Source organism: Coenobita brevimanus, chromosome 26, assembly GCF_032717465.1.
Source record: "Coenobita brevimanus isolate Jiangsu-jjx chromosome 26, ASM3271746v2, whole genome shotgun sequence".
Classification (NCBI taxonomy): Eukaryota; Metazoa; Arthropoda; class Malacostraca; order Decapoda; family Coenobitidae; genus Coenobita; species Coenobita brevimanus.
In genome coordinates, this window is record NC_136979.1 from 5,693,930 (window position 1) to 5,719,040 (window position 25,111).

Here is a 25,111-nt window from a genome sequence, read left to right on the forward strand (position 1 = left end):
CTCAGGAAACATGAATGAGAGAATTTTACAAAGCCTTTGCCAAAATCGGAACACGAGTGACCGTGTGAAGGATTAAGAGGTCCCCTCGGGATTCTTAACCTTCCTCCTTCCCTCTTCCGTTTTCTTTCCTCTACACACACACACACACACACACACGAAGCTTAAATAATAAAACAATGTGTAGCCTCTATTTATCTGTCAGTGTCCTGATATCGGTCCATATGAGGAGGGATGGAGGATGAGAGTGGCCCGGGTCGGAATGTGGGGAGGGGTTGGGAAGCCATGAAAGATGAAGAAAAATTATTTTATTTTATTTTATTGTTTTATTACTATTCTTTATGAAAAAACATAAACTGATTTACAATAATAATACTGATCGAAGGATCAACAGTAATATTTCCTTTATAAATATTCATTATATTCTAAAATTTACATTGAAAATACAATCTCTCTCTCTCTCTCTCTCTCTCTCTCTCTCTATCTCTCGATATTCATGTCTCCCCTCATCTAAACCTTCTTCACTGGTGGAATCCCCTGCCCCCATCCCGTCACTATGAAAACACACACACACACACACACACACACACACACACACACACACACACACACTCACACACACACACACACACACACACACACACACGACGCTTAAGTAATAAAACAATGTGAAGCCTCTATTTATCTATCAGGTCCAGCAGGGGCGCTCCAAGGAATTTTCTAAGGGAAGGTCCTCATTTGCCATTTTCCTGAAGTTTACATATAAGTTTAACAGTTCTAAGTTGTGTATATATATAAATATAAATATATATATATATATATATATATATATATATATATATATATATATATATATACATATATATATATATATATATATATATATATATATATATATATATATATATATATATATATATATATATATATATATATTCTGATAGAATGATAGATTTTTTGGTAGGTCGCCAGTTATTTAAAAAAACGTGTGTGTATGTGTGTGTGTGTGTGTGTGTGTGTGTGTGTGTGTGTGTGTGTGTGTGTGTGCAAATGTTGTGTATGTGGGCAAAAAGCTAGGTGAAGAGAGGGGATGGGGATGGATAGGAAGGCAGGAAGGATGATGTTTTGAGTTCAGGGGGGGTGGGTCTGCATGCTAGAGAGAGAGAGAGAGAGAGAGAGAGGTGAGGAGTGACCACTTGTCCCCTGGGAATGACCAGCCCCCCCCCCTCTCTCTCTCTCTCTCTCTCTCTCTCTTTCAAGGTTCTGTAGTAGTGAATAATAATGTCAATGCAAAGTATAACTTAACTGTGATATAAGTATTATAAAATAAATAAAACATTGGAATATATTTATTGAGAACAACTACAAGAAGTCCCCTCGAGACGTCAGCATGTGGAACTGTCATTAATTCCCTGTGGGCCAATTAACGTTCACCTTCATACATGTCTACACCCTTCTGCCACAATATTCGCCATAGATTCCACAATATTTCTCCTCATCTTTACTTTCCAATACAAAGCATACCATTAGTCATGATAATGATTGCACACACACACACACACACACACACTACACACACACGAGAGAGAGAGAGAGAGAGAGAGAGAGAGAGAGAGAGAGAGAGAGAGAGAGAGAGGGTAGATGGGGGAGGGAGGAGGGAGACAAGAAAGGACGGAAGCAGAGGTTTAGAGAGAGAGTCAGTCAGGAGGTGCTGTGACCTGAAATGGCAACTTACAAATTCTTGATGACAGGCGAATCAAGCTCAAAAAAAAATAAAATAAAATAAAATAAAAGGAATAATATGCTATTAAATCTATATATACAACGAATAACTGGTCCAATATTTTTCGTTTATTTTTAGCGCTTTGTAACAAAAAAAAAAAAAAAAAAAAAAAAAGGTTGCATCCAAAAACAGGAACCACAGTTCATATTGACCTGTGAGCATAGCGGGTCACTTATACCCATTCATTGATTGTGTGTGTGTGTGTGTGTGTGTGTGTGTGCGCGCCTCTTGCCCTCAGGGTTGTCCCTGGCCAGCTTGTATTCCCACTGGTCGTTAAATCAGATGCCTTCGGCCTTTGACAGTGACTTTGGAGTAAAACAGACGATATTCTACATTCGTTTTTCCTGAGACAGACTATAGTACTAATTAACTTGTCGCTTCACTCTATTCATATGTAATGTATCCTGACGTATATATTGAATGGAAATTGTGAACTAACTCTGACATCTATAACGTGCCCTTGTGACCTGTTATATATGTGTATTGAAGTTGTACACTGACTCAGACATCAATACGTTGCCTATGGACACATTGTACCAATATTAGTCACACTGTCACTTTACCTCTTCCATATTCAGTATATCTTGGTATGTGTATTGTACGGAGTTTGAATTAAGACAATAGATGTGTTAAGGTATACTGTCGAGATTTTATGCCCTGTTCCTTTGTGAATGTTCTACTTCCGGTCTAGAAAGAGGACCCCGCTCAGTCTCTGGTATCTTTAGGACGAGAGGTCGGACTAAAAACACCCAGCATAACACTCTCCCTTGTTAGTTTCTCGTTCTCTATCCTTTCCACACTACCAAATCACCTCAGTGTATTTCTCATAATGCTTTCTATCACATCCACATCTACACCAATCTGTCTCTCCATGTAATTCCACATGCTCCTCTTATCATGGCCCTCGCCTCATTCACCACTTCTCGGGAAATCATCGACGATCGAGGCTCCAACACAGCCGAACACAGGTGCCAATGCTCCGAGCCTCCCTTTCTGACTGAGTTAGACGAGGTGTTGTGGGACCTTCTCATTCACTATAGAGTCAGTTTCAACCAAGCAGCCAAGGCTCAACACTCTCCTGAAGGACTCGGGGTGCAAGGTCTCGTGAGTACTTAGAACTATCAACGAGGGAGTGAACACAATATTAAACCACCTTTTTCGCCTACACCTACCTATACATTAAAAGTTTACACTTTTTTTGTTTTGTTGTGACGGATACTCGCTGGGTATTTTATTTGTGTCATTTACGCTATTTACAAGTGGGTTCATTGACGGAATTGTTTAATCAATGCTCACTTCGGGTGATTGGAAAGCTACTTTGTTTTTTTGTGTCGACGGTTTGTCCTCTGGGTGGTCGACCTTGTTTATCTAAGACGACCTCCCTGGGCGAACCGTGTTAACTAGTGTTAAGTTTTTGTGTAAATATGTGTTGTTATTAATAAGACCTAAAGTTTCTTCGAGTTTTCTATCATCCTGTGTAGTGATCGGGTAGTCCACCTACTATCTCTTGCCCTTAGACCTTTCACTATCCGGCTCATTACATAATTGGGGGCCTGTCCGAGAGCAATTATTTACACAGCCAGTTATCTTGTCGCACGCACTCATTACACACACGTTACATATACAGGGATTTTATTTTTTTTTCTCTCCCACTCGTTCAGTGTTCTAGTTCTCGCTTGAACTCTGCTGGATGAATGTGCAGGTGACTAGCCTTTAAAACTCCTACACGAAGGCCTGGTGTAGAGGCATACGGTTATTTTGTTCTTCCAGTCAGTTAGAGCGTTGTTACAGAGCAGAATTATTCCCTAGTGATTTGCGCCTTCTCTCCTCATTCTAGCTGTACAGAGACTCTTCTTTACTCATCAGAACCAGTGATGTTCTAAGTCAATTCTTAAAGTCGCTCGAGGGTAACTTGACCAGTCTAAACTCAAGAGTGCTTTCATGTCGGCTCCTGTTTGTTTTACGGGGGGTAAAACATTCGCTGGCATCTCGTGGCTCGTTACCTTCTCTGAAGAGATTACTCATCAGGGGTCGCTCCCCTCACTCACCAAGATTTCATAATCCTATTATCTTATGTCGGTACTTAATCTCGAGTAAAAGTCAGGAGATAACTTGCGGTTAAGTGTTGTCATCTTCTCTCACATTTTTCCTTAATTAGTTTAACGTAAATTTTACAATGGCTGCAGAATTCGATCCGACCGAGTTTGTCAGCAATCCCTCGGTAGAGGAGCTTAAGACCTCTAGAGCAACTAAAGACCAACTTAAGTACATAGCTAAAGAATTTGGACTCTCATTCGCTAGCGATATCCTTAAGGAAGAGCTTATGGCACTGATTCTAGCCCATCTTCGGGATTTACCTCGCAGTGATACTAGTGAAGAAAACAAAGACCAGGATCCAATGCTTCTTTTAGAAACAGAAAAAGTTAAATTGGAGGCTTTGCAGATAAAACTAGCATACGAAAAAGAAAGGGATGAGAAAGAAAAAGAAGAAAAAGAAAGAAAGAAAGAGCATACGAAAAAGAAAGGGAAGAGAAAGAAAGAAGAAAAAGAAAGGGAACGAAAACGCCAATTAGCAATGCTACAGAGACAGTCGACTAATCCACCCCAAAACAAGGTCAGACTCACTAAATACTTGTCTCTCTTGCCTCGGTTCTCTGACAAAGACCCAGAAACTTTTTTCAAGGAATTAGAGTCCTCTGCTGAGCACTTTGAAGTTGCTAAAGAGGATTGGACATGGCTCTTAAAGCCAAAACTATCTGAAAAGGCCTTAACTATCCTAGCGGGACTAGAGAACACAGATTGATTCGGTAAAAAAGGGGATTCTAGCCGCATATTGCATCACCACTGAAGGGTACAGATAGACTTTTCGGAACTTGAACAAGTCTCTGCACCAGACTTATCTAGAGTTCGCATCAGACAAGCTCAGATCCCTGAAAAAGTGGCTCAGATCAGCCGCAGTTACTACCTTTGATCAACTTGTGAACTTAATAGCTTTAGAGGACTTTAAAAGGAAAGTTCCCTATTCTGTAGTCTTGCACATCACCAGCAGAGACGAAACTGACTTGCTTAAAGCTGCTCAGATTGCAGATGTATTTTCACTAGTGCACCGTCAGGGTCCTTCAGGGGAGCAGAAACTAGAGAACAATGTGAAATCCGGTGCAGGTGAAAAAGGGTATGGTAAGCCAGTTGATAGTGATGCCAAGTCAACTCTGTTCTGTTCTTTTTGTAAAAAGCCTGGCCATCTCATAAGGAATTGTACAAATCCCAAATGCAAGGTAGCAAAGGCCTTCTCAAAACCTGTAGCTTCCTTTAACACTGTAAAAGAATCTACCTCCACTGACCTTTTTACACCTTTTATGTCCCAAGGGTCAGTTTCATTTGCTACAAGGAGGCATCCTGTTAGAATTATAAGAGACACTGCCGGAGGACAATCCCTAATCTTAAAATCAGCAGTCCCCGGTATTGAGCAACGCTACACAGGTGAAAAGATTTACTTGAAAGATTTTCATGATCCCTTCCCTATTCCTCTTGCTCGGGTATACCTTGATAGTCCTCTTGTTAAGGGACAGGTACTTGTAGGTGTTAGTAGTGATCAGTCCTTACCAGTGCCTGATGCTGAGTTTTTGTTGGCTAATGATTTGGCAGGTGGTTCGGTGTTCCCTCCACTCATAATTAGTGACTCCTCTTTGCAGTATAATCCCACGGGAGACCTTGAAAGGGAGCAACCTAATCTGTTCCCTGTTTGTGCTGTAACACGCGCTCAAGCCAAACTAAATGAACAGTCCCCTCCTCAACCACTGCCACCTAATAATAGTCCACACTCTTCAGGGAATCTCTGTCCACTATTCACAAATAAAGTTCTCTTTGAAGCTCGGAAAGATGACTCTGCCATATCAAAACGTCACTCTAGAGTCATTCCAAAAGACCAGATCACTCGCTACCCTTCATATTACCTTCAAGATCAAATTCTTGTGAGTATTTAAACCATCCAAATTACCAGACGAAGCGACTTGGGCTGAAGTTCACCAAATAGTTTTACCCATTATATTAAGAAGGCCAGTAATGGAGATCGCTCATGAAAGTTTTGCCGGACATTTAGGTATCACTAAGACCTGTGAGAGAATTTTGTCTGAGTTTTATTGGCCAGGAATGAGGAAAGATGTTGCCTCTTATGTTAACACTTATCATACTTGTCAGGTTGTGGGGAAACCAAACCAAGCCATCCCACCTTACCCATTACAACCTATTCAAGTACCCTCAGAACCCTTCCAGAAAATTGTAATCGATGTTGTAGGACCACTACCAAGAACAAAGAAGGGAAATCAATACATCTTGACAATCCTTGATCCAACTACTAGGTACCCTGAGGCCTTTCCTCTTAAGAATATCACTTCGAAAACCTTTGTGTCTAAACTCACCCACTTATTTACCACCTTTGGAATACCGCAGGAAATTCAGAGTGATAGAGGCACAAATTTCACTAGTGATCTCTTTAAAACGGTGCTATCAGAACTCTGTATCACTCGGACTCTATCAACTGCTTACCACCCACAATCACAAGGAGCTTTAGAAAGATGTAATCAAACTCTTAAATCACTCTTACGTAAGTTTTGCTATGAAGAGGACCAGGAATGGGATGAGGCCTTACCATTTATGTTGTTTGTGATCAGAGAAATGCCCAATGAGTCCCTAGGTATTTCTCCCTTTGAGCTCTTGTTTGGGAGGAAAGTGAGAGGACCTCTAGTAGTAGTCAAGGACAAACTACATAATTCTACCTCCCATAAGCTTGTCTCGGTTACTAGATACCTTGATGACCTGAAAGCAACCCTCACAAAAGTCCGTACCTTTGCCCAGAACAATCTTAAGCAAGCTCAACAGGTCATGAAGACAAACTTTGATAAAAAGGGTTAAATAAGAGCATTTCAGGAAGGTGATCAGGTCCTAGCCTTCATTCCCATACCTGGTTTACCATTGCAAGCGAAGTACCATGGTCCTTATACCATCTTAAAGAAAGTGAGTGATACAAATTACATCATACACCCCTGATCGTCGCAAGTCCACTCAGTCGATTCATGTTAACTTACTAAAGTCTTATAAAAGACAAGCTCCTGCACCAGATTATAAGGATAACAATGTAACTTCTTGCTGTATGTTCACTACTACAGACCCTACAGACTTAAACATCTCTACAGACCTTACAGACTTAAACATTCAACCTACAGACAAAGGAAATAACTCCTACATCCTAAAACACCTGGATGAGTACTTGTCACACCTCTCTCCCTCACAAGCCCATGACATCACCTCAATCATTCAACGAGATTTGGAGGTTTTTGGTGACCATCCTCAGCAGTGCACCCTTTTATCTCATGACTTAGAGTTTCCCAGGAACTTCTCCTCTCCGCCAGGCTCCTTACCGTCTCCATCCGCAGAAACGTGAGCAGATGAGGAAGGAGGTAGATTATCTACTCGAACAGGGGTTGGCCGTTCCCAGCTGCTCCCCGTGGGCGTCATCATGTCTACTTGTTCCCAAAGAGGGTGGACAACTACGCTTCTGCACCGACTATCGCAGCGTGAACGCTGTGACAGTGCCGGATGCCTACCCCTTGCCAAGAGTGGATGATCTCATCGATGAGCTGGGAGCAACACCTCCACCAGATTAAGGAACTGCTCCACAGACTGCGGGAGGCGAGACTTACAGTTAAGCTGGAGAAGTCTACGTTTGGTGGTGCTACAGTGACCTACTTGGGACACCAGGTGGGCCATGGTTGCGTACGACCGAAAACCGCCAATGTAGCGGCAGTCCTGCAGTACCCACGGCCCACTAACAAAAGGGAGATACGGCGCTTCCTTGGAATGGCGGGCTTCTACGGACGTTTCTGCCCCAACTTTGCGAGGACTGCTGCCCCATTAACGAGACTTGCTGGTGGGAGCGTGAGGTATGAATGGACGCAGGACTGCCAAAGCTCCTTTGACCAACTCGGAATCTGCTGGCCCAGGGTCCGGTCTTACGAGCCCCAGACTTCTCAAAGCCATTCGCCTTGCAAACTGATGCCAGTGACATCGCATCGGGTGCAGTCTTGCTGCAGGAAAACAACGGCATTCTACATCCAGTGGCCTACCATTCTGTAAAGTTCGACAAACATCAAAAGAACTACAGCACCATAGAAAAGGAGCTATATGCCATCGTAAACGCCATCAGGAAGTTTGAGTGTTACCTGCAGGCCGGACACCAACCACTGCAGGTATATACGGACCATAATCCTTTGGCGTTCCTACAAAGCAACAAGTTCACAAACCAGAGACTTCTTAGATGGTCCCTATTTCTACAGCCTTATAATGTGACCATTACACACATCAAAGGATCCCATAACTGCATTGCTGACGCCCTCTCTCGCATCTGACTGTCGGAATCTTCAACAAGGGCCTCGTCTTCTCTCCGACTCCACCCAGTTACGTCGTCTTAAGGAGGGAGGTATCATGGCCCTCGCCTCATTCACCACTTCTCGGGAAATCATCGACGATCGAGGCTCCAACACAGTCGAACACAGGTGCCAATGCTCCGAGCCTCCCTTTCTGACTGAGTTAGACGAGGTGTTGTGGGACCTTCTCATTCACTCGAGTCAGTCTCGACCAAGCAGCCAAGGCTCAACACTCTCCTGAGGGACTCGGGGTGCAAGGTCTCGTGAGTACTTAGAACTATCAACGAGGGAGTGAACACAATATTAAACCACCTTTTTCGCCTACACCTACCTATACATTAAAAGTTTACACTTTTTTTGTTTTGTTGTGACGGATACTCGCTGGGTATTTTATTGGTGTCATTTACGCTATTTACAAGTGGGTTCACTGACGGAATTGTTTAATCAATGCTCACTTCGGGTGATTGGAAAGCTACTTTGTTTTTTTGTCAACGGTTTGTCCTCTGGGTGGTCGACCTTGTTTATCTAAGACGACCTCCCTGGGCGAACCGTGTTAACTAGTGTTAAGTTTTTGTGTAAATATGTGTCAAGTTATTAATAAGACCTAAAGTTTCTTCGAGTTTTCTATCATCCTGTGTAGTGATCGGGTAGTCCACCTAATATCTCTTGCCCTTAGACCTTTCACTATCCGGCTCATTACACTCTCAAATAACTAATTTCCACTGCTCTCACTCTTGATTTGTGTCCTTCCAACAAGGTCCAAGCTTCACTTCAGTATGTTAAAGGTGGTATCGCAATACTGTCATGCAATGACTTTTTTACTTCCATGCTCACTTCTATTTCTTACCGTATCACAGTTTTCAAAGAACCAGCAACCTTTCTTCCTTGCCGCACCCTTTCAAGCACTTCATCCTCCAACCTTTCATCCTTACTCATCACACTAACCAAGTACTTAAAGGCACTCTCATTTTCCACTTCATCATCGAACCTCGCTATACATCCTGAGACTTCATTTCTCTTGAAGACGATAACTTTACTCTTCCCTATATTCAGCTTCAGATTCCGTTTCATACATACTCTTCGAGACTCATTCACCAAGCCTTCATGCAGTTCCCTTTTGTCATCACTTGACTATACAGTATAATCTACAAACAACAGTACAGTAAGTTTCCAAACGTTGCATTCTCTCATTAGGGCTACTCCAACATCCACTGCCCTGCCTTGTATCTTTTATAACTCCATCTATATACAGACTGAACAGCCATGGAGACATGACAGTGCTGTTTCAATCCAACATTCAAATAGAAAAGTTCATATAATATCACTATGAGGCGTGGCTCAATCGGTAGAGAGGTGGCCTGCCGTTCTAACGGACCCGGGTTCAAATCCCCACTGGGGCAGGGAACAGTTTAAGGATTTGAATTTCATTATATCAAGTTTTACTGATCTACCAGAAGACCCGCCGACATGTAAAAATACCCCCGCTAATACCAATACACCAATCCTGTATGAGACAGCCCTAGCATGTATTCAATATGGACGGTGGGTGTTAGCGCCGAAGTGGTGACATGTAGAAGTGTATGGTATGTAGGAGAACTGCTGGGCCCTGACAGCAGGCTGTGAAGCCTATGCCCAGAGTCGAACACATTAAAAAAAAAAAAAAAAAAAAAAAAAAAATGCATTGCAGCCTTAGTCCCCTCATACATACTCTTCATTGCATTCAACAACTTTCCATTTACTCAATGAATTCTTAACATTTTCCACATTCCTTGTCGATCCACCCTGTCATATGCTTTCTCCAAATCCATGAAGGCTGCGTGCCGGTACAACTTCCTTCCCTTCTCTAGAAACATTTCCACTAAAGACCTAAGAATGAATATCGGATCTATACACAACCTCTTCCCTTCCTAAAACCTCCCAGTTCTTCTCCATCTAATTCCTTTGTTATTTCCCTAACTCTGTCAATATGTATCCTGCCATATACTTTTCCTATTACGCTAAGAAGACAAATGCCCCTGTGATTACCACACACTTATTTTTCCTTTTTCCTTTGTACAGGGGATTATTATACCCGACTCCAGGACTTTACCTTCCTCCCAGGCATATCTGTAGATCTTCCACATCCATTCTTTTACTATCTCTCCCCCATGCTTCAGCATTTCACCATACTTTCCATCAATTCCTGGGGATTTCACTGTTTTGACTTTCTTCATTGCTTGCACAACTTCCATCCTACTGATTTCTTCCTCTCTTCTCTCCTCCCTCCTTTTCCCAGCCATTCCCTAGCCACTTATACTTGTATCACTTTCATTCACTATGTTTAACAGTACCTGCAAGTGTTCTATCCATCTGCTCACTCTTTCTCCCTTCTCCACTAGCAATCTACCATTTTTATATTTCACTCCTCTACCAACTTCTTTATCACCCTAACTCTCTTTACCTCATCCCAGAATATTTTCTTACATTCCCTCCACATTACACTCTGATTCCTTCCAAATTCCTCATCCACTCTCTTACTCTCTCATACTAATCATTTCATCTCTTTCCTCCTCTCTTCATGTAACTCTCTCTTCCGTCTCTCAATTTACTCAACGCCCCTGCTTCCCATCCACTCATTATATGGTTTCTCCTTTTGCGCCATAGCTTTTCTCACCTTTTCATTCCACAATGCTGTTCCTTGCACCCCCCTTTCGTCTTCTCTTCACCCCACACACCACCTCACATGCTGCACAGATTATTTCTATGAATATTCTGCACACACCTTCCACTTCCCCCATCCGCCCCAGACCATATTTATCCAATCGCTCCCCTTCTCTTTTATATTCTGCCTTTTTTTCCATCCTCTTGCAACCTTTCTACCTTCCTTATATGGACTACTTCCTCCTGTCCTTCCCTCAATCTATTCCTCCCCTGGATTTGAATCTTGACTTTCACCACCACCACGTGGTGGTCATAAAGTCCACTCCCCCAACATCTGTATGCTCTTGCATCCATTACACACCTTCTCATTCTGTCATCCACACACAAAAATTATTCATTGCTTCCGTTCGTTCAGTTCACCACTAGCCCTTCTTAACACTCGCCACGTATACCTGTGGATTATTTTGTGTCTAAAGAGGATATTGGCTGTCACCAACCCCCCCCCCAAGCACAAATGTCCACTAGAACACTGCTATTCTCGTCCACTTCCGCAGGCACACCCCACTCACCAACTACTCCATCTACCTTCACATTCCTTACTTTTCCATTCGCATCTCCAATCAACACGGGTATTTATAGACCCCATTACATTACCAACTGGATTATTATTTATAATTTTTCTGTCTACTGGGCGGTAGAGGATTCTGAAGCTTAAGAAAATGTCCTGTGGATGAAGAGACGAATAGTTGGCAAATATCCAAGACCACAGCTTATTGCTCCGATAGGGAGGGAGACGCTGAAGACAGCTTTCATCAGGCCACTGGGATATAGGAAAGTTGCACGCTATGTTTTGCTCTGCTACCAATACCACTGCAGCAGGTGGGGGCATCTGGCGTGGAAGTGCAATGCAGCATACAGGTGTCGCTTTTGTGCTGTGATGCACAAAAGTAGTGCCTATCTAGAAAAAAATCAAGAGAGGTGAACACTTCCAACCTAAGTGCTGTAATTGTGAAGGGGAACGCAATGCCCACTCGTCCTTGTGTCCCCATAAACCACGGACGATCTCGGCATCACAGCATGCTGCAGCTCAAACCCAATTACCACCACCACCACCGACTAGTGTTTGGGAGACCCCTATACAGGCCTCGAATTTCCCGCAGCTGGGGAAAACGGCCACTGTTGCACCCGTGCAGTCAGCCACCAGTACGTCAACTAGCCGAACCCTCAGCAAGTCAATCTCCAGATGGTGATTCCAGCCAGCATGGAACCAATCTACGGGATGTCATTAGGGAATCTCCACTCGGCAGTGCAGGACATAACCCAGCGACTCAATTGAGTTGAATAGAGTCTGCAACAATAGGAGGTCTACCTTGTCAGGACAAACATAGAAAGCAGGGATTCTGAAGGTTGTATACGACGCGTCTGACGCCTCAGGTCCTCGTTGACAATATCACAATCTGTAGGAGTAGTAGACAGTAGTTTGTGCAGAGCTCCTTCACTGTCCACAAAAAAGTAAACATCCATAGATGAAGACACAACACAGCCTAGTCCCTCTTCTATCGAATCTAGTTCTGCCCGTGTGAAAGACAGTCAGGGAATCTTTGAAATTATAGTGTCCACGTACTAAGTGGGAGACTCATACTCCCGAAAGAACAGCCCAGGCACCATCTGAAAACAGAAAAATACAGAAAACAAAACTGGAGGAATATGAATTGGTAAGGTCCTACTTCTTCTTCTTCTTCTCTCTGCTCTTCCCTTAGGGGTCGCCACAGCGGATCACCCGTCTCCATCTTACTGTGTTCTGCATCTTCTTCTCTTACACCTACCACCCGCATGTCCTCCTTCACTACATCCATAAACCTTCTCTTTGGCCTTCCTCTCTCCTGCCTGGTAACTGAAATACCTGTCTCCGCAGGACCGACCACCCCACCACCCCCCACCCTACCACCGAGCCGCCGCCTCACCACCACCCCAGGAGGACACTACGGAAGGCCGGGTCACCGAGAGGTCAACCCGGGACAAGAAGGACATCGGTGCTCCCCTGTCCTGAGTCCCTCTGTCCCTCAACCGGTCCGACACAAGCTACGCCGGCAGAAGACACGTCCCTGTGGCGGGACAGCCTTCACCAGGTTTGGGTTGGGACTGAGCCAGAGTCAGTCCCAAGCAACACCGCAGTATGGCCACTGTATGTACCGGGGAGGGTTCGGCCACTGTATGCCCCTCAGTTGCTTTACCCCTGTAGCACCACCACAACAGCCACTGTAAGTGTGGGGGAAGGGACAGCCACTGTACGCCCTTCAGCTACAGCCACATCTGGAGACTGCCTCAGAGTGTTAACTATTGAGTGCACTCCAACTGGCAAAGAGAGGAGTGGAACCGCGATATCGGCCACTGTACGTGTCGGGGAGGGGACGGCCACTGTACGCCCCTCATCCACTACCTCCTCCTCCTACGGGAGTACCACCACCGGAGTGTTAGCTATTGAGCGCACTCCAGCTGGCAAAGGAAGCAGGAGTGGAACCGCGATATCGGCCACTGTACGTGTCGGGGAGGGTTCGGCCAGTGTACGCCCCTCATCCACTACCTCTTCCTCATACGGGAGTAACACCGCGATAACGGCCACTGTACATGCCGGGGAAGGAGCGGCCACTGTAGGTGCCGGGGAAGGAGCGGCCACTGTACGTCCTTCTGTTACTTCCTGTGGGGCAGGCAGACCCGCGGTAACGGCCACTGTACGTGCCGGGGATGGAGTAGCCTCTGTGCGCCCCTCATCTGCCTCTTCCTCCTTCGGGAGCAGCACCGCCACAATGACCACTGTACGTGTGGGGGAAGGGGCGGCCACTGTACGCCCTTCAGCTGTGGACCCTGGGCATTACGGAACCGCCACATTGGCCACTGTACGTGTGGGGGAAGGAACAGCCACTGTATCCCTGAGGTTCTCGCGGAGAAGATGATCCCTTGCACGGCCGGCCCTCCACCTCTCAGCTGCGTGGGACGCCGCTCTCTTACTCCCTCCAGGTGTGGTTCCCCTAAGATACTACCGGAGTGGTGGTGCGGCCCTGTGTCGGCCCTGCCGCCTACCCCTGGTCAGCCTCGGTCTCTGACGGACGCCAGACAGAAAAGGTGCCGCAGTCTGCCCCTGACAGCGCCCTTTCCTATGGGCGACTGCAGCACCCAGGCTCCCAGACCGGACTGGCGTGCCCTAGAGCCAGGCCGTTTGGGCTCCACTCCCCCACAGCTCCCCGCCCGGAAGAAGAGGCGACAGGCCCATCTCCTGCAGCTGTTCGGCCCCAGTCCCGAGGGCCGCTCTTCAGGTCGAGGCCCCCAGGTCGGAGGGCCTCCCTGCACCCCCCTGACAAAGAAAGCCTGGGCAGTGACACCTCGACGGGTAGTACACTGTCTCCAGCAGGAGGGCTCCCCAGTAGAGCTCCCTCCCATGCCCGGGCGCCTCTTGTGTTACGCCCAGGAAACAAGAGCCAACAGTGACTGTAACGTATCTCGTGTGCCTTGGAAAACCACAGAGACGGAAGTGAACAGTGACTGTGACAGTGAAAGAGTGAGGCCAGACTAATGTAAGTAGCACACAGTGAGACAAATACCCATGCAGAACAGAAAAGACTAGTGAGCACGGACATAGAGCCATATGAAAATGGCACAAGCGCGAGGAAAAGCCAAGAATCTGTGAACAGTGTCTCCGCGACTAAGTGACTATCCCAAGTGTCGCGACTCTCGCTCTGATCAATTATAGTGATATTCACTCTCTCGACCCCTGGCCCTCTCTACCCCTAGTGCATCTGGTTGAGACTATTATATACTAAATCTGCCTACAGACACAATACGGGTATATTTAACTTACAACTCACCATCGAGATATAATTGCAGAACTCTACTCTCTGCCTGTGCTGTGTGATACATATTGTTGGGAAGCTAACTCTGTAAACCTGTCTCCATCATATCCCGTAACTGTTTTTATTGTAACAGTGTATTGAAATAAGCCAATAGATGTGTTAAGGTGTGCTGTCTAGTTTTTATGCCCTGTTCCTTTGTAAGTGTTTTATATCCGGTCCGGAAAGAGGACCCCGCTCAGTCGCGGGCGTTTTTAGTGCGAGAAGTAGAGTTAAAAACGCCCCGCATAACAGTAACTTCATTTCCAGCATCCTCCTCCCGACATACTCCTCATCCCTCCTCTGCACATGTCCAAACCATCTTAGTCTCGCCACTCTAGCTTTGTCCCCAGACTGACTTACGTGTGCTGTCCCTCTAATATGTTCATTTCTAATTTTGTCCAACCTTGTCACTCCTAGTGAAAAAAGCAACATCTTCAATTCTGCTGCCTCTAACTGTGCCTCCTGTCTTTTTGTCAGTGGTACGGTCTCCATTCCGTACAACAAGGCTGGCCTTACGACAGTCTTATAAACTTTCCCTTTCATTTCAGCAGAGACTCTTCTGTCTCGGATCACTCCTGTCACCTTTCTCCACCCACTCCATCCCGTCTGCACTCTCTTTTTTACCTCTACCACATTCTCCGTTACTTTGTACAGTTGACCCCAAGTATTTGAATTCATCTACCTTTGCCACCTCTACACCTTGCAGCCTCACGGTTCCCCTGTCATCTCTCTCATTTACACATATGTAGTGAGTCTTGCTTCTGCTTACTTTCAGTCTCCTTCTCTCCAGTGCATATCTCCATCTCTCAAGCTCTGCCTCAGCTTCCTGCCGGTGTAGCGTTCAGATCTGACTCCCTCGCCGATCGTGACTCCTTGCGTTCATTGCGCATGCGTCGCCGGCTGCCAGAGGTCTGTCACTACATATTACAATGTCGTCCGCAAACATCATTGTCCTCGAAGGCTCCTGTCTAATCTCATCTGTCAATCTGTCCGTCACCATTACAAACAAGAAGGGGCTCAAAGTCGATCCTTGATGCAATCCCCCCTCCACCTTGAAAACCTCGGTCATTCCTACTGCACATCTCACTGCTGTTACACTATCGTCGTACATGTCTTTCACCACCCTCACGTACTTCTCTGCCACTCCTGACTTTCTCATACAGTACCACAGTTCCTCTCTCGGTACCCTATCATAAGCCTTCTCCAAGTCTATAAACACACATTGCAACTCCTTCTGGCCTTCTCTGTCCTCGTCACCATTCTCAAAGCAAATATGGCGTCTATAGTACTTCTCCCTGGCATGATCCTCGCAGATCCTCACTTCTCTTCTCAGCGTAGCTTCCAGCACTCTTTCCCATATCTTCATTGCATGGCTGATCAGCTTTATACCTCTGTAGTTGCTGCAGCACTGCACATCTCCTTTGTTCTTCAAAATCGGAACTAGAATACTTTTTCTCCACTCCGGCATCCTCTCACCCTCCAGGATTTTGTTAAACAATCCTACTGCGTCACGTAAAGCGTACTTTTTTCCGCAAACGTAATCAGTACTCACGGGCAACTGTAATTTCTGCGTTAGTTACCGCCCTGACATTCCGGGCCGTATATAGAAAATTGTATTTTATAAAGAAATCTTTGTTAATCATTTGAAAAATTCTTCTTTGTAATATATATATATATATATATATATAGGATAGAACTATACATAATCTATAGTTAATATTTTGTGATTACAGAAAATGGATTTATTTAGCACAAGTTTACCAGACTGGCGAGATGTGGCACCTCTGGGCTCTTTATATCTTCGGGAAGAAGAATGGCCAGTAGTGTTTGCACAACTGTCTGAGGAGGAAGGCTTTAGGAGAGTGCTGGCTTCTCTCGCTACCTTTTATTCCTAACGTTTTGGGATTTCCCAGTTTTCTCACTTGCCAAACATTAATTTTTTCCCACGGCAACTTATTTTATTTGTTATAGTTAGACGTCGCGTCCGTGTTTCATTAATAATGACATACTACCAAGTTCCTTTGGTTTGGGAAGAATCGGCGTTCTCACTATCCCTAGATGTTAATATAAAGATAAAAAATATATGTGCTCCATTTCGCGTAGACACAGGGGCTTCGGTGACTATTGTCACAGAAAAATTTCTAGAACTTTATGGTTTAGCAGAAGTCTTGCATCTAGAGGGGCTATGGATTAAAGGTGTTTTTTATACAGAAGTCGAAATGGTGTTCCAATCAGTAAGTGGTCCAGTAAGTGTTGTTATAGAATTCCGTGTGGACAGGAGGGTTACTAGGCCCATTGCGGTCTTGGGCATGGACTTCCTCAAATCATGTTGTTGTTTATTAAACATGTCAGAGTCATGTCCAATGTTGTCACTGAGAATCCCGGAGACTAAACCTACATTCACTCCTGGTATCTATCGAAGATCCGTAAACATTTGTAATAAAGTGTTTAATTGTTTCATTGATAGTGGATGTTCTCGTAATTTAATGCCGTTACACGTTGCCAGGCAACTGGGACTAAAGTTTGAAATAGTATATCCACCGATTGAGTCCCGCTTCCTATTTATGAATCAATTCTATCCATTGTGGCAGTGCATAACACACGTACCAGTTACTTTTAACGGGGCCGAGCTTAACGTAGATTTTTTTGTTTATACTGGTCCTTATGTAATGCTTGGTATGAGTGCTTTAAAAAATCAGACGCTTACATTTGAACCTGGTATTTTTTTCCGAGCAAGGTGTCTTTGGAAGAGGTTTAAAGCTTTGTTTTTTGGTTGTTCGTCACCATCCTGAGTTTAACAGGCAAGATCAGAGAAACCACGCGCTGCCACGCTTCTTAAGCCTCAGGGGCCTGCCCCACACCTGCAGTACCACCAGGGGAGTGGAAGACCACACATACTAAAATGCCCGCCGTGCCCACCGCAGGACCTCCCACCGAGCCGCCACCCCACCACCACCCCAGGAGGACACACTGGAGAGGTTAGTAGTCCCGGGCAAGAGGGTCATCAGGGCATCACGGCCCTGAGCCCCTATTCCCCGCAAGTGCCCCAACCCCAGGTGATCAGGGAAACCGAACTACTGTGCGGGCGGGGTAGTGATCGTCAGACCAGGGGTGGGATTGAAGCTAATTCAGTTCCAGGTAACACCGTATTGACGGTCTTGTTACACCTTCTAGGGCAGGAGGCCCAAGGCTACGGCCTAAATAAAGAGAGATTGACAGACAGGCTACGGCCTAACAGTGTGCAAAGGGGAAGGTGACCCCAGGCTCCGGCCTTAACACACTAAGGAGAGAGAGTTGCCCTCGTGCATCCCTCTCCAGCTGCTCCTCGGCTACGGCCAGAATACGGTCTAGGGTAGAGAGACCCTGCTACCGTACGTGTAGCGCTACCCAATTACGGAAGCGGCGTCCCGGAGTCGGTACCCTGCCGCAACGGACGGGCGAACCAGTTCGCCCGTTAGTCGTCTTCCGTACGGGCAGACACTCGGCTCCGGCCGGGGCACGTACCAGGGTAGGGAATTCCCTGCAGGTAGGATCTGTCCGTATTGGAGAGAGTGTGGCCTCTGTGCCCCTCACTCCGGCTTGTCTCCTACTACGGGAGGAACACCACGCCGGCGGTACCTTGCCACGGCGAAAGGGCGACATCGATCACCCTATAGGTGTCCCCCGTACACCGGGCAAGTTCACGGCTACAGCCAAGGTGCACAATAGGGGAAGGAGATCCCCGGATCAGGCCTACAGACACACTCAAGGGACCACGAGTAGCAGTTTTCCTTTAGCATCTTTCCCTTCGGGGAGCCCTTCGTCGCCATCCGGGCATATAGTCCCGGATGAGACACTAGAGTGGTGGCAAGGCCCGATATCTGACCTACCGCCCACACCCGGGAGTTCCTTGTCCCTGCCGGAGCCCCACAGGAGACGCTGCCGCAGTCCAGCCCTGATGGTGCCTCTCCTCCTGAGCACCCGCAGTCCCAAGACGCCCAGGCCCGCCGCCGCAGTCTACAACGAAGGCGATCCAGGCTCCCTCACTCCCCGGAGGCAGAGGAAACAGGACCGACTGCTCCGGTTGTTCAGCCCCAGTCCCGAGGGCCACCGATCAGGTCGAGGCCCCCAGATCACAGGGCCTTCCTGCACCCCACCGGCACGGCCCTAGTACAAGGGCCGCCCCTCAGGTCGAGGCCCCTTGACAGGTGAGCCTCCCTGACCTTAAGTGAAACAGTGAACTATTAAACCCAGGAAACAAGGGGAAAGACAGTGACAGTGACCAAGAGTACAGTGATAGTGCTTACACCGAAAATATATTAAACAGTGGCCCACAAGAAACTAGTGCCATCGGGGTAGGAAGTGTATTTTGTCAAATGATTTAGTCCCTCCCCACATCAAGGAACCAGGGAGTTTTCTGTGAGTCCAGAAGTAGGTGCGCGGGCGAGTTGAAAGAAAAGTGTACGTGTCTCCATGACCAGGTGACAGTGTCGAGTGTCGCTATCCGCACCCTACCTCTATTATAGTAATATTCCCAAAACAGACTCTCAATCAAGGTATTCTTAAATTGAACAACCCCAGTTTTATATTACCCTTCAGTGACATAAGAATCCCATACAAAAATATAAAGTGAACAACCCCATTTGCATAATTACCTTCCAAGTGACATTAAAGAATACCCGCGATCTCCCTGTGTAATAGTGATAATATATATGATCATTCTGTGAAGCCAAGTGTAATCCTGTATCTTTGTTTATATACTAAATATCATTGTATGTACACTGTTATGAGTAGGACCTAGGTAATAGATGTGATACGGTATACTGCCTGGTTTTTATGTCCTGTTCCTTTGTTAGTGCTTTACATCCGGTCTAGAAAGAGGACCCCGTTTCAGTAGCTAGTGTTTTTACGACGAGAAGTCGCCTTAAAAACACAGCATTACACATACACTTGAGGCCATAAATTCAGGAAGGAGTGGGACATAAAAGAAAAGTTGTCAGACGATGGGGGTAGTATAATAGAAGCCATTTTTTGGCATGAACAACGGCGACTTGAGGAGGAGACGTGGACTTGTGTCGCTGTGCTTTGCCAACCATACCTCATTTCGACTGTCAGCTGGAGGACCATCACACAAAGTTGTATCCGGATCTGGTTGGCGACTCTTAGCATCGGTTCTACAGTCATGATTCAAAAGGCATTGGTCGTGCCAGGGGTGGAAGTCAGGTATTATGGAAGACTGCATCGCACAGAATCGCCTGCACCAGCAACACAACATGCTCTCCTCAGCTCTGTGGGAAAGCCCGGTCTCGGCCGTGGCCTTCTTTAGGGACTCAGGGCTGCTTGGCCAGACTATCTAGGAAACTACTACTACTACAGGTATTACTACTAGGTGTAGTGAAATTGCCATCTGTCCATCGTGAATGTTGAGCTGTTACACTCATCCAAAGAAATTCTAGGGAAATGATGTTGAGCTGGAGTATTGTGTTATTCTGGTACTGAGCCACAAGAAGTACCGGTAAATTAGTAAATAGGCGAAAATCTGCCTATAGTTACAGTGAATGAACTTTAGTTAGTAGCATGTAAACTTAACTGGACTTTTTTATATGGCCTATATTCAGGGTGGTCCGTAAATAGCACTCGGCAGAAATTCACCTTGCTAGCAGTATCTTGTGTGTTGCAGGAACAACGCGGTCTGCTGCTGTGGGTGTGGAAGTGGGAGAAGGAAGTGAATGATAATTAGAAATTATTAACACGCGATGAACCATCCTCACAACAAAGGAAACATCGTCAACCAGAGTGGAAGATGAACATTATGTATGGGCAACCTTGTATTTAGTCCTGACTGATTTATATCGAAAGTGGTCTGAGGGAAGAATTAGAAACACTGTTCCAGCACTCAGAATCACGGCCGAGTTCAGGAGTACTTTTACCACCCACAACTCTCATTCATCTTAATTAGGCGGTGTTTTCCGTCTTTTTCCAGCTTATTTCCAATCGATCTGTGCCAGAGTACTAGATGGTTCAATATCACATGGAAATTATTTGTAAATAACACCATATTTTAACATTACTCTCCACTTGCATCTCAGCATTGAAGTTGGAAATAGGGCAGTTCAGCGCATAGTTAAAGGGACTTTGATGAAAGCTTTGCTACTGCACTTGTCTTTGAGGCTTTCAGTCGAGTCTGGCATAAGTGTTTAATTTCCAAACTGCCCTCCTATGGCATCTATCCCTCTCTGTGCCTTCACCTCCAACTTCCTTTCTGGTTGTTCCATAGCTGCTGTTGTAGGTGGCCACCATCCTTCCTCATGAACTATCAATAGTGGTGTTCCTCAGGGCTCTCTCTTATCACCTACCCATTCATCGATGACCTAAGCAGTACATCTAACCCTATCCACTCATACGCTGATGACTCCACCCTTCACCTTTCCATTCGGTTCCCGCAACGTCCATCTCAGCAGTTACTTTAACAAATAAGGGATGAGGCAATGGAACACCTAATGTCTCTGACTAGGGTAAATATAATCTTATTTTTAATGCATCAAAGACTCAGTTTTTACACCTATCAACCCGTCAAAATCTTTCACACGAGTACCCACTAATGTTTATAATATCCAGCTCAATCCTGCATCATCCTTAAACATGCTTGGGGTTTCATTCTCTCGGGATTCATCGTTGAATAATCATATTGTCTCTTCTGAAATCTGCTTCCAAGAGATTAAATGTGCTAAGCCGACTCTGTGCCTTCTTTACCTCTGCACAGCTGTTGACTTTATACAGGGATCTTATTCGCCCCTGTGTAGAGTACAATTCTCGGGTGTGGGGAGCCTCTTCTCAACAAGGTGGAGTCTGAGGCTTTTTGCCTCATTAATTCTGCTCCTCATACGGGCTCCCTTCAACCCCTGTCTCTGCTGCACTGTTGCATTCCTTTTTCTTTTCTGTTGCAACTTCAGTGGTCACTGCTCTTCTGAACTGTTTGCTAGTATCCCTCCACCACTACGGTGAGCACGTAGCACCTGTCTAGCCACAAACTCTCGTCCCTTTTCTGTTCAACTCTTTAATGCAAGTGTTAACTGTTACTCCCTGTCCTTCATGTATGCAAAAGGTCAGCACTGGAACTGGCTTCCTCTGTCTGTATTTCCTACTGCCTATGACTCCTGTCTTTCAAACACATTGTGTCCAGATACCTCAAAATGAACAGATCTTGAATTAGGCTCTGTTATCTTGTTTTTATTATCTTCATGGAGAGAACAACCTTGCAGGCTTCCAGCCTTTGGCTCGTTCTTTTACAGAAAAAAAGTGAAAATGAAAACATGCTCAGAGCTTTGTACGCTGGTGGGGGATGGCATTGGGGACAGCCCTGAAAATGGCCTTAGGCCACTATCGTATGGATTCCTCCCTTCACCTGTGGACTGTACACAATCTGAGATACATTGATATTACTGACTCGCCTTCGCATTGAACTTAGTGTCCATACCTCCCACTTAAGGAGGGTGATATTGGTGGACAACCCTGTATGCACCTGGTGAAAACAAGAGGAAACTGTAATGCTAGGTGAAAAATGCACGACTCCTCGGTCCTAAAACACCTAACGTGTAGCGGGGTTCCCTTTCAAGACCGGGTCGTGGTGTAATAAAGAGAGGTAGGGCACAAAAACTCCAGGCAATAACCTTTACACTTACATTACCACAGTCAGACACAGGACAAATTCAGCAGATAGTACAACACAGTATGTGACAAAATAATACCTTAACTAGGATATTAGTATCTCGCAGGATGCTGGCTTAATAGTATCAATGCCAACACAGTAAGTAATGATCCCGATGTACAAGGGAATACAGGACTGGGGCGCGCGGAGGAGGTGAGTGTTGAGGGGGAGAGAGCGGGGGGGGGGGGCAAGGGATGACGCGCGTAGGGCTAGAATGTATTTATGGTAATATCGAGAGGGAGAGGGTATTACTGTTGCAGATTTACTGCTTCCTGATAGTACAAGGGTTTTGGCGATTAACTATATTTCTTATTGAAGTTATTATATTCACACAGGCTGTCGGGGAGGAGATTCCTGAAGGGAGGCCCGGACAAGGAAGGGGGGGGGAACCTGGGAATTTACACTCGTTATAGTAAGATTTGTACAGTATTCTAAACACTTCCTCTTCACGGTTCCCCCACAATAAATGATATTTACCAGTTTCTCAATGGGACGATTTGTAGGGTAACAGTCTGGCTGTTTTGTATAAGGACATCACTCGTGATTTTACTTAGTCTCTGTATTCGCCTGTAAGGATTTGCCCGTGATCTCACTCGTCCGACATCACTTATTCCCAATCACTATATCCTTGTCTGAGGGCACTGTCTACTTAACCTAAGTCACTTCACTTATACTGAGGGCAACACATTACACAGTTCACTTATCTGTGGTGGATGACAGGGCGGTACGCCGGCATGAATTAGGCCGGGGAGAGGGCACGGGACTGTGCGCAGGGGTGTCCTCTCACATCCAGGGCTGCAGGGGGTGGAAGAGCCGGCGGTCTCCGGACTGGGTTCAGGAGTATGGCCCTCAGGACTGGGGCCGAACAACTCCCGGAACCGCTGGTGTAGGTCCCGGCCTGAGGTATAGGCCTTAGACCGTCTAGGGGGCGTGGAGGGGTCGCGCCCGGGCGTCCTGGGGAGGGCCTGGAGGGACAGCGGGCTGCGGTCCCTAGCATCGAAGGGCGCCGTCAGGGGAGGGCTGCGGCACCGGTCCGGACTAGGGTCCGTCAGGTGCATCTGCTCCAGGGCCAAGCACAGGGAACAGAGACCAGGGGAGGCTGTGGAGCCTGACAGAGGTTCTCGGGGGCTGGAGGGCCCAACTCTCGCCTCACACTGTGGCGGTGATGTGGGTGTCACCTGCAGGTCTTGGGGCCCTGCAATCAGCCATGGCTGCCCAAGGGCGAGACTAGTCTGCATCAAGGCCCGGCAACTGGCCTTGGCCTGCGCAAGGGGGTCAGGACGCCTCTGGTCACTTCCTGAGCGGCAGTGAACCATCTTCTTCTGCAGGAGGGAGGAGCGGCAGTAGGCCGTCTCAGGGGCAGCACCTCTAGAGCGGCAGGAGGGCAGAGTGGCAGTAGGCCGTCTCTGGGGCAGCGCCTTCAGAGTGGCAGTAGGCCATCTCCTTCGGCAGGGGAGAGGAGCAGCAGTAGGCCGTCTCAGAGGCAGCACCTCTAGAGCGGCAGGAGGGCAGAGTGGCAGTAGGCCGTCTCTGGGGCAGCGCCTTCAGAGTGGCAGTAGGCCATCTCCTTCGGCAGGAGGGAGGAGCGGCAGTAGGCCGTCTCCTGCAGAAGAGTAGAGCGGCAGTAGGCCGTCTCAGAAGAAGCACCTTCAATACGACGCTGGACCGACTGACGAAGGCGGGAGTGGCAATCGGCCGTCTCCAGAGGGGCACTGTCAGAAGCTGAAATCTCAGCTCCACCTCAGGCTGACTTGGCGACCCCACTCCTCGAAGGTCGTGTCTTTTTCCTGCTGGGATGGCGGTGGGGCGGCTGGGTGTTATAGGGGTGCACGGCCCTGGCTGACTTGTGTCGTTGTTGCCTGGACGTTCGGTGTTCGGCTGCAGCTACTCCGTGGGGTCCGTGTGGGGGTGTCTGTGGTTTCTCGAGGGCACTAAACTCTAACTCACGCATTTCAGACACCATTGCTGGCCTCCCTGTGCAACTGTATGGAGTGGTGTATCGTGAAGAGTGAACTGGGTACTCTGGGAGTGTGACAGTTCACCCTGGAAATGCTCTTTGGTGGGTTGACTCGTACATACCCGTGCGTGCATGGGTGTTCAATTTTCTATGCAGCTTCCTACACAAATTAGGGACCTCATACCCAGGATGTGATCTACATTGTCAAACTACATGCTACTGTGATGGTAGGACAATAACGGTCATGCCCTGACTGATGCACCCTTCAAATCGACGAGAAGGTCCCAGGGACTATCTAAGCTCGATCCCTTATGATGGCTACACCTGGTCCAAGTAGATATCTGCTATTGTAAAATTTTCTTCTCCTTTGTAAAGAACTACGGGCAAGCATAACAACTTTGTACATAATCCTCATGGCTGCTTGCCCCCGTTGGGGGTGGCCCCTGAAGGTCCAAGCAAGCCAGAAACATGGTTTGGGTGGAGGTCTAACACTGACTTTTTGTTTTCTCTAGTTTAAAAATTATGGCCGTGCATTGGGGAAAACTTTCATACACTAAAAGCTCTTATGCAGTATATTTATCTATCTATTGCCAGACGCCTTAATCCCGTAAGGAGTAACCAAAAACAAATCGCCTCCATGTCGCCCTGTCCGTCGCCATTTCATTGCCCTGCTCCCAGCTCACACCTCCCTCTCTCATACCTCTCCATTCCATCGCACCATCTCATCCTCGGCCTCCC